This window comes from Erpetoichthys calabaricus, chromosome 2 (assembly GCF_900747795.2).
Source record: "Erpetoichthys calabaricus chromosome 2, fErpCal1.3, whole genome shotgun sequence".
Lineage (NCBI taxonomy): Eukaryota > Metazoa > Chordata > Cladistia > Polypteriformes > Polypteridae > Erpetoichthys > Erpetoichthys calabaricus.
In genome coordinates, this window is record NC_041395.2 from 300,755,292 (window position 1) to 300,766,437 (window position 11,146).

The window sequence follows — 11,146 nt, forward strand, 5'->3', positions numbered from 1 at the left end:
TTGGACGTCATTAAAATTCTAGGAAAAGCCAACATAACAAAATTAACAGGCTATTGATAAGCACAACAGAACACGGGTAGAGGACTTTACTTGGGCAGCACATTGGATGGCAGCTCTGTCTACTCTCCTCCATTTTTGATGCCCTTTCTCCAATATCACCAAGACACCTTCTTAAACCAATCAGTGCCATTAACCTGGTGCTGAGAGGTCCCATCCCACGCTAAACTTAGACAGAAGAAAGAGAGAAAGGATGGTGAGACCTGGTGCTGAAGACAGACAATCAGGACAGTACAGCCATCTCCTGCGAGTGTCAGCACTGAGATGTGCCAGTAACAATTTTACTGAACAGGGTGATAAACTGGAGCTTGGCATGGTGGCACGATAGATTACCCAACATAGGAGAGGAATGTCCATCAGTTTATAACATTTGTTTTGTACGCCAGCCTCAGAAAACAGTCAGAGAAAAATAATCAAAGACAATCACAACAACATTTTTGTTTGTAAAAGTGATTGAAAAGCACTGGAGGAGTCCTTTATTGGGCCCAGTATAGACACCCTTAAGCTTAACGTGAAACAGAGACCACCCAACAAGTATCTCAAAGTCCTGCTAGACTGTGGAAATGAAAAGTGAAGAGGCCACCGGTGTCCTTTATAAAGATGAAAATGTCCAATCAGCGCCGTCACTCAGGTTCCTTCATCAGGCTGACATCTTAACTTTTCAGCTTCCCATCACCATGGTCTTGGCTGAAGTCAAGGCCCAGCGGTGAAGATAGCCCATGATATGCTCCAGGGTCTACATTCTAATGTCTCAAAAAAGAGTCAAAAGCCTTTACATGTACTGATTATTCTGGTTGTTATTTGACCCTCAAATCACATACACAGCATACAGTATGACGGCAGCTTGCCATGTCTGTTCAATTGAGGCCACTTCATCAAAGGGGTGGCATGGGACTGAGCTGGCAGCCCTGTACCAACAGGCCCTTAACTGCTACGGGGTCACACTGTCGACTCACCCAGTCAGGCAGGGGGACGAGGGCGCTATGATGGTGGGTGCTGGCTTGTTGAGGAGTTGCACAACTTCACCATCTTCTGACTGACATTTCATCGCAGGAGCTTGGAGTGGCTGGACGTTTGCTTATCTTTATATCGATAGAAAACAATCTCAGCATCTAAATGTTGATTTGTTCCAGACTTGCATTACCTTCGAATAATAGCAACACATTTGTATAGTGCTTTTCTAAGCTATTTAAAGCTCCTTACACAGGGAGAAGTGAGCCACTTCAACCACCACCAATGTGCTGCCTCAACTCACCAATGGGAAAATTAATAAATAGAATTCACTTAGCTGGGTGGTCTTTTATTCCCCTTCCAACAGGCCATCAGCTAGAGTTTTTGCTTTCCTCTCCTCCCTGGCAGTCTGATTATAAATATGTCATCAAGGCCTATAAACAAGACAGACTCAGGACGAGCCTCCTCCCTCTCGAGACGGCCCTTAGGTCTACGGACTTCTCAGCCAGTAGTTGATATATGAATGAGAAGTCCTTCTGATACGGTGGCAAATGGAGCCTTGGATTGCGAGGGGCCATTGACGTAGCAGCAGTGTCCCTCTTTGTTTTTCTCTTTCAATCTTGCCACACTCAAGACCAGGCCCTTACATTATATTTTGTCTTTGTTATTGTCATTTTTCTTTTACTTTTGTATATAATATGCTATATAAGTCAGGGCTGAATATCTTGCCTTGTGACACAGGGACCATCCTTGCACAAAGCACTTACTGCCAGAGAGTGGCGGTGTTTGGCGCTGTGACGACCATGTGCAAGTAAGAATGTCAGTCCACGTGACACTGATGACCCCACGAATGTATGACACTCCCCACCCGTGCTGCACATTGAAGGTGTCGCAGTATTTGGGTCTTTTACATTTAAAAACTTGAAACGGACATCGGGACTGCAATGAGGGTGTGCAGCCAGTAAATGGCAGGGGGGCTACACCAGTCGTCATGTGACCTCACCAAGGGGCCAAACAGAAATAAGTGTGCTGCCCAGTGCCTTGGCATGGCGATTGCCTCGTAAACTAAATTTGCAGCTGTCATCGTTAAACGTAAGCAGACATTCAATTTACTATAAATTTTGAACTTTGGGTAATTTGCTTTGACCCAAGCTGTCTCCTGCCTAACATCAGAGACTAGTCATCCATTACTGTCCTCCTCAAAGAACACACCAGCAGTGTTACAGCTGCCAGGACTCATCAGATGTACAAACGGAAGGACAGTTCATAATTTTAGGTGACCATTAGAAGGTGGGCAACCAATGAATAATAAAAGGTGAACCGTTCGTGTGGCAGGTCACCTGGTGTCTGAACAGGTCAGCTGGGGCCATTTTCATTTTCTTGTCAAGTTCATTGTTGCGTCTACTCAGCAGTATCAAATCCCTCCGTGCATGTGCATGACTCTTACTTTACAGACATCTGTTAATTAAAGGTGAAAAACAGGACAGAAGGCCACACTGACCAGCAAAGCACTCTATCCAGCAGTAACTTGACTGATCTTTAAAGACCACAAGAATCAGGGATAGGACATGAGTGTCAGTGGCAGCCCACCCAGCTTTCTTGCCCCCTCAAATCTAAAGTAAAGGGAAGACTTCATTTTATAATTTGAGTTTAAAAAATTTAAACCACCGTGATACAAGACTTGGCTCTCAGGAGATGTAGTGGTTCACTCGTCACTTTTCCGTGTCCTTGTTAGTTGTAAAGACCACCTTGTCTTCCAATCATCATGCTATCTTTATCTTCTTTCATTAGGAGTAATGCCAGGCGCCAACTGCAAGCTCTCTGCCCACACACGAGCAGGAATTACTCATCGGGCTCACGCTGACTTGAGGCATGAAGATGAGACTGCGGAGGAGTGTCGTGGCATGGGGATGGTGGCAGAGGAGATGGGGGTGGGGGGACAGTCAGGACTTCTGTCACTTCAACACACACATGAAGAAGACCTAACCATCCAGGACCACTGAATCATAGCTCCACAACCCCCAGTCCTGGTCTGTCCGTCTGGATTTTATATGTTGCACCTGGGGTTGCTTACAGCCAAAGATGTGAGTGTCAGGGTCACCAACCTTCTAAAGTGGCTAAGAATGAATTCATGAAAGGGCTTACAGCCAGAACTATCAGAATAGACTTGGGCTCAGCACGACCCTGCAACACTATGCATGTCTGAGAAGGGCATAGACAGACAGACAGTGCCCCTATGATGTTTGGGACAAAGACACATTTTTAATTGATGCCTCCCTCTGCTCCACATTTTAAAATTACAAATCAGAGGAGATTAAAGAGCACAGTGCTGACTTTCATTTCAGGATATTTACATACATTTCAGCCACAGCAGGTAGAAATAACAACACTTTTTATACATGGCCCACCATTTCAGGGCACCATAACGTTTGGGACACAGCAATGGCAGGTCTATTAAAACTGTCACTTTTAGGACTTTGGCACATATCCCCTGCTTGAAGTCTGCGATTCATAGACATCACCAAGTGCTGAGGGTCTTCTCTGCCAAGCCTCTAATGCAGCCATCTTCAGGTCCTGCTTGATTCTGAGGTTTGTCCACTCAAGTTTTCTCTTCAGCATATGAAGGGCCTGCTCAATTGGATTTAAATCAGGTGACTGGCTTGGCCATTCAAGAATTTTCCATTTTTTAGCTTTGAAAAACTCCTCTGTTGTCCCAGCAGTATGTTTGGATCAATATCTTGCTGTAGGATGAAGCACAGTCCACTGGAACTTGAGCAGATAAGATATTTCTATGCAACTCTAAATTCACTGCGTAACTGGCATCAGCAGTTCCATCATCAATGAAGATATGTGTGCCAAAACCTGACAGCCATACACGCCCAAGCCACAATATCCCCACCGCCATGTTTAACTGATGAAGTGGTATGCTTTGGATCTTGGGCAGTTCTTTTTCATCTCAACACTTCATTCCTGCCATCACATGCAGGTTCATCCTTGTCTCATCTGTCCATAAGACCTTTATCCAAAATTCTACTGGCTCTTTTAAGTATTTTTTATCAAAGTATATTTGTGCATAACTAATGGTTTGCATCTTGTAGTGTGGCCTCTGTATTTTTGTTCATGAAGTCTTTTGTGACACTCACACTCACACTTCTGCCTCCTGTAGACTGTGTATGATCTGTTGAACAGGCATTTGGGGCTTTTACTTGACCATAGTGAGGATTCTTCTGCCGTCAGCAGTGGAGTTCTTCCTTGGCCTACCAGTCCCTTTGTGATTACTGAGCCAGACAGTTGATTTAGGTAATCCTAATGTTTTACTGAAGTCTCTAATGTTTTTATTCTTGCATTTTAGCTTCATAATGGCTTCTTTGACTTTCATTGGCACAGCTTTTGTCCTCGTGCAGAACAATTGCATCTACAGACTCCAAAGGTAGAAGCAAGCTGCAGCATGTTATGAAGCAATGAAAACCACCTGAGGAATCACAAACCCCTCTGATGGCAATTTTCTGGCCAAAGATTATGGTGTCCTGAAATGAGGGGGTGGTGGAGGGTCATGAATAAAAAGTGTTGCCATTTCTACTTTTTGTGACCAAAATGTATGCAAATACCCTGAAATGAAAGTCTGCACTGCGCTCTTTAATCTCGTCTGAATTGTTTGATTTGTAATTTTAAACTACAGAGCAGAGGGGCAACTCAAGGAAAAAATGAGTCTATCCCAAACACTATGAGTCTGTCCCAAACACTATGGAGGGCACTGTAAGTTCAGGTTCTCTCGATGGCCTGAACTGCTCTCTGCCTTCTGAAGACGAAAACTGTCAGTTCTGTTTTGTTTTAACGTGTGATGAAAGGAAGTGAACCCATCACTGCATGATCATGAGCTCCTCGTCATCCATAGTGGGCATCATCTTGACTTTGCCTTTCCATTGTGTGTAGCTGATGAGTCACAGAGAAGGGGCCAAATGTTCAAGAGAAAGTTGGACTGATGGTGCGGCTCAGCCAGTGTCTGGTCTCATGGGGGGCCCTGTCCCAAAGTGTATCTTCTCCTGTCTTTCTCCTCCATGTGTGATCTGAACTAGATGAGTGTGCATTCCGATGCCCCTTTTCAGAAGTGGTCTCTGTCTCAGTGCTCCAGCAGCCTGTGACCCAAAATGAAAGGACTACGCCATTTGTGCCAGTCACTTTGGCACCAAACAGCCACACATTGTGGTCAGCCAGGCGAGTTACATAACTGACTTCAAAGGAACAGAAAATCAGTCTGACTGGCAATGTAAGGGTGAGGCTGAGAAAATACCTTCTTCTAAATCCTTACACTGGCTCCCGGTTAAGTTTAGGGAAGATTTCAAAACCCTCATTTTAACATATAAAGCATTAAATGGCCAAGGTCTGGCTTACTTGTCTGAACTTATCATGATTTACAAACCAGAGCGCACCTTAAGATCTCAAGATGCCAGGCTGCTTATGATTCCAGGGATTAATAATATAACAGTGGGAGGTCGAGCTTTTAGTTACAGGGCCCATAAACTGTGGAGTGGTCTGCCTGCTACTATAAGAGATGCCCCTTCAGTCTTAGCTTTCAAATCCCGGCTGAAGACTCACTACTTCAGTTTAGCATATCCTGACTAGAGCTGCTGATTAACTGTACAGACTGCATCTCTGTTGTTAGTCAATAGCACTAAAACATAAGTAACGTTACAATTTGTTTCTAACCCTCACCTATTCTGTTTCTCTTCTTGGTACTCAAATGTGGCACTTGGTTCCACGGCCCACCTGCCAAGTTGTTTTGCCTGCCTAAGGTAAAGTCATCCCAGATGGAGGATCACAGGAATCATCAGGTAGAGGGGTCCTTTCATCGGATTGGCTGGCCCAGCACTGTTTCAGCTGTGGAATGGCCAATAGGGGGAGGCAGCTTGACGGCTGAGGTGTCCAGGACTCTAAAGAAATCCAAATCATATTATGTGATATCATCTACTGTTAAATTCTGCTCTGTACTTGTAATATTTCTATTGTACTATTATATTGAGGATTGCTAATGTTTTGTTCTGTGTATTGTATTGTATTGACCCCCTTCCTTTTGACACCCACTGCACGCCCAGCCTATCTGGAAAGGGGTCTGTCTTTGAACTGCCTTTCCCAAGGTTTCTGCCATTTTTTCCCTTTAAGGGTTTTTTGGGAGTTTTTCCTTGTCTTCTTAGAGAGTCAAGGCTGGGGGGCTGTCAAGAGGCAGGGCCTGTTAAAGCCCATTGTGCCACTTCTTGTGTGATTTTGGGCTATACAAAAATAAATTGTATTGTACTGTATATGGATACTGTGCTGAGGGCTGAGAGTGCTCGACTTCATTAGCACTGAAGTATTAGCAGTTGAAATCAGCTGTACACAGAAACACTACTTTAGCATTAAGTCTGCCGGGGTCAATACTAGTGGCTCAGTTCCCCCAAATTCAGCATGAAGATGCATTGTGATCTCTCCAATTGTGGATGCCGGATGTGATTTGGGGTCTCATCTACTGCTCTCATCTGGGGTGACACAACAGTTTGATATTAAGCTCTTGCAGGAATAGCAGCACAGTGCCAAAGGTGATTCTTCTTATTTGGCTGACACCTTTACCCAAGGCAACTTATAACATCTGAGATACAGTTGGTGACATTTGTTTGTTCTTCCAGCCAGGTAAAGTGACTTGCTCATGGTCACACAGTGTCACTGGCTGTGTCTGAACCTGCAACTTCAGGCTTTGAAATCCAAATCTTAACCACTCAGCCATCTGACTACCAAGGTGCCATGATTAAACACTGTAAGTGACAATGCCACCTCCACCACTGACGCAGAACTTTACTGGTAAATGACGGAGATGGCAATGCAGGCCTTGATTCAAGCTGACATGTCCTGCAGCACAATTTATTATCACTGGTTTTATGCAGTTTGTGCCACAAAATGGCTACAGAGTATTAATCAAGGGGTCCACTGCTTACCGACATTTCCACTCTCACCAGACTCGGAAAGATGGGATGGTAGGTGATTCACTTCCTTAAGAAAGTTCCGTCAATGTGATTTGCAGGGGCAGATATGGAAACTGGACCATCATACTGCTTGTGCACAGATGCCATGGTGGGCCGGACGGGGCACTTGGGGTGTTTCCATCTATTTGGTCATAACTACAAATTTTGGTAACAATGCACTGCATTGTTGCTACTTTATTAATGGCTATGGCGTTAGGCTAGAGGGTACCTGCCGGCCACCTCAGTCCACAGTTATGACTTGAAACAGAATAGACTCAAGTGTTGAACAGGCGAAATGTTCATCTTGAGGGTCACTTAAGTCAAAAGCAACAAGAACAAATACAGTAATAATAAGAACAATACACATACTGGACACAGTTCAACAATGAATTAATGAACAAAGAGTGGCGGGCTCCGTTTATGATAATCCATTTCAAACTACTTGGCATCTTTATGTCCTCCTTATGTCAAGGTTGTAATTGCATTGGACCCGAGAACTGCCACAGAGCTCTGTGCCTGCGCTCAGTGAAGATTGCTATACAAAAATAAACTGAATTGAATTGAACAAAGTAATAATAATAATAATAATAATAATCTAACAATACAGTAATATCCAGATCAATATTATTTTTTATTAACCGTAACAACAATAATAAGGTACCTGTGGTGCCCCTGCTATCGCTAGCTTATGCTTTTTCAGGACAGGCTCCACATCCATATAATTTTGAAAATGGATATTAAACTTTACTAAAACTTTAAAATAAATGTGGAAACGAAATACAATCACAGTAGGTGCTGAGGCACAGAAGTAAAGGTAAACCACAAGGATACCCACACCATCATCTTTAAGTAGCCAGTCTGGGTAGTCCCTCCTTCCCCCCAAAGAGAGCACTTGTGGACAGCTGTGGCTCGTGTCACAGAATGTGACTGGCGGTCAAACTGGCTGCACGCGCGTCTCAGGTTCTCAACGGGCCCTCATTGTTCTCACTTCTGCTCCATCGAGCAGTCGTTTGTTGGCAAGTTTATATTTTGCAGCTGCGGCAAGAATAAAAGAGGGCTGTGAAAGGAATCAAGTGCGGGGTGGGGTTGGGGGGGCCAGCAAGGTCTATTTGCATTTCGGCCTTTGAGAGTCCAAGGAGTTGTTTTAGAGGGGAGTTTCCTTACAGGCATGGATCCCCAATTAGTGCAGCCAAGCATGCCTGTGGAGGTCAGACTTGGGACAATGGTGCAGATGGCTGCAGGCAACGACGAGAAAGCAGCATGGAGGGGACTGCCCAACCTGCATACTGCTACCACTTTTCTAGGCTTTAAAAAATTTCATTTAGTGGGGGCCTGGAGGCCTCCTAGGTAGTCACAGCAGGACTCCACTGTAGTAGGGGGATCAGGCAAGAGTCCACTGTGAATTTATTGGGGGCCCCTTTGCCGATTCTCAACCTTATGCTTCGGGGCCACCACTTTGATGGGTTTGTTTCCTTTGGTTCCCAAGAGAGAGTCAAGAGTGGAGGTCCACTGAGCATTTACACCCTGAAAGGAAATGAAGACAGCTATGTGCTGCGCCACTCCATTTATGTGGTGCCTTTTTTTCCTAAAGGATGCATACATATTAGTCCCAGAGATGGCAACTGTTAGTCAGTGAGCACACAGATGTCGAGTGGGTTATTGTCACAGAAGCAAGATTTGCATCATTATCATCAAACATCAAGCCCACCGAACCCCACCACTCTCCGAGTGTTGGAATGACAAACCTCGAGTGTTTTGTTGGTGCTGCTTTGCCGTGGACTCTGCCAGGCTGCCTATTCACCTTTCCCATCTGTCATCGGCCGTCACCTCATTGCTTTATATTCCAACAAACAGACTAAGTTAACAGTCAGCAGCACAGACTTATGTGAGGAAGCCAATCTGTCAGACAGCTCAGAGTGAACATTTGGAGTAAGCATACAACATGATTATCTTACACTTTACGAAGCTTTGGATACGTTTCTGCACCTACGATTCATTATGAGCCGTCAATTGGGATGAGGCCATTTCTAATTCTTATTACTAACACACAGTCTCGATGGGACAGGAAACTTGAAAAAGCTGCAGACAACATAAAAATTGGAGAAACTCAGAAAGGACAGCAAGAACAGCTGAAAAAGACCTTGACAACCGTCAAAAATAGAAAAACACTTTGAAAACACAGTGCTGCAAGATAGGGAACACCAACCTCCAGAAAAGATTTAGGAATTTACATCGATAGGGAATTGGGCAGAAGAAATTAAAAAGACAAATTATAAGTTAGGTTACAATCTAAAAATTGTTTAACATAAATTGTGTGATTTTAAACTCAGAGCTAATGGCGTGCTAGTCAGATGGTGTCAGGAGTGTTGTGTGTAGGAGGAAGGCAACTAAGTGCATTTAAGGAATAAATGGCCTATGATGAGAGAATCAGGGAATTAGAACTCCTAAGTCCTGAGAAGAGAAGGCCAAAGGAGTAGCAAGTCTTCAAAATTCCTAAAGACACTGATAAAGTTGATCCAACAGATACATGGTGACATTTAAAATGTCACCCTTTCATCATCACTTCTCTGTGCAACTCTGGACTCCTCACTTTCATTTATTGAATACGTTTCTTCAACAACCCAATCCTATTGTTTCTTTTTTAATAATATTCAGATTCGACCATTCCTCACTAGTTAGGCCATGCAACTACACCTTCAGGCACTGGTTCTCTCTTGGCTGGACTCTCCTGGCGGGGCTATCAGGCCACTGCAGCTCCTCCAGAAGGCACCAGCTTGATTGGTCTTCCCTATTCCTCGTTTTACTCTTACAATTTCTCTGCTTTGGTCACTCTACTGGATTCCTGTTCCCACAAGGACACCATTCAAAACTCTTGTCTTGTGTTATGGTTCTCTGAAGGGTTGTGCATCCCAATATCTCCAGTCTTCGGTCTCTTCATAGAGCATGTTCCTTCAAGAGGTCTCCATTCTGCCTCTGCCTGTGGGCTGACCATTCCTCTTCTTACCGGACGTGCCAAGGCTGGACAATGCTTCTCTGCTGTTGCTTTAAAGTCGCAGAATGATCTCGAATTGCACCCAATTTACTCCTGTTTAGGCGTCTTTAGAAAACACATTTTTCTGTTAAATATTTTGGAACTGCTTGGTGTCTCTTGCACAGGAGAGCTGCTGTAGTCCTGACAGAGAGTCTACAATACTGATGTCCGTTTGCTCTGGTTGTAGGCATAATTATATAGTGCTAGTAGGACTACTCTTTTGTGCTCCATTTATTTCATCTTGTTCTCTATTGCTTTTGATTCTTGCACCTTCTAATCATTTTTGTATATATTATAACTTTTTGTTAGTTGCCTTGAATAAAGGCATCTGCTAAATCAATAAAAATAATAACAACAATACACAGTGAATTGCTTAATTGAGTATACAGAAGAAACAAAGACTGAGGCTAGGAAGCACTTCTTCACACCAAGAGTTGTCAGAATCTGAAACAAACTACTAAGCTCAAGTGGAAACTTGCAGAATTTTTAAAAAGAATCTTCATAGTATAATGAAAAGATTAAATCAATTAAAAATAAGTACACACAGATTGCAGAACTGTTTGTTCTAAGAAAACTAGCAGCAACTACAAAGGGGGAGGAAGAAAAGATGCGGTCAAGAGGCTAGAAGGATCGTAATTGTGATATCAAAAAAAAAAAAAGCCAAAACAATGAGTACACAATCTTCAACCAGGAAATCAAAAATATTTTTTTAAAGCACCAAGTCATTTGGCGTGTCTACACTTTTGGTGAAAAAAAGATCATAGCTGAGCTACAGTGCCATCAGCCCCATTTCACAGTGTCCCACAAATTCTGAATAGGATTAAGGCCTACTAACTGATCTACTGATTACTATCATTATGGGGACGGAGCACCTCATTTTAAGCTTACTTGCATTTTTATTAAATAAAATGAGCTTTTAATACATTTTTCTTTACCGTGCTCACAAAGGCAGGGGATGTGTTGCATGGTGATCCTACTTCACTGTCCTCCATACACATGACAATATTAAATCTACTATCATAATCTATTACAGACAACACAAAAGAGATGGTTGTTGATTTCAAAAGAACTAGAAATGACCCCTCTTTGCTGTATATCGATGGCTCAAGCATGG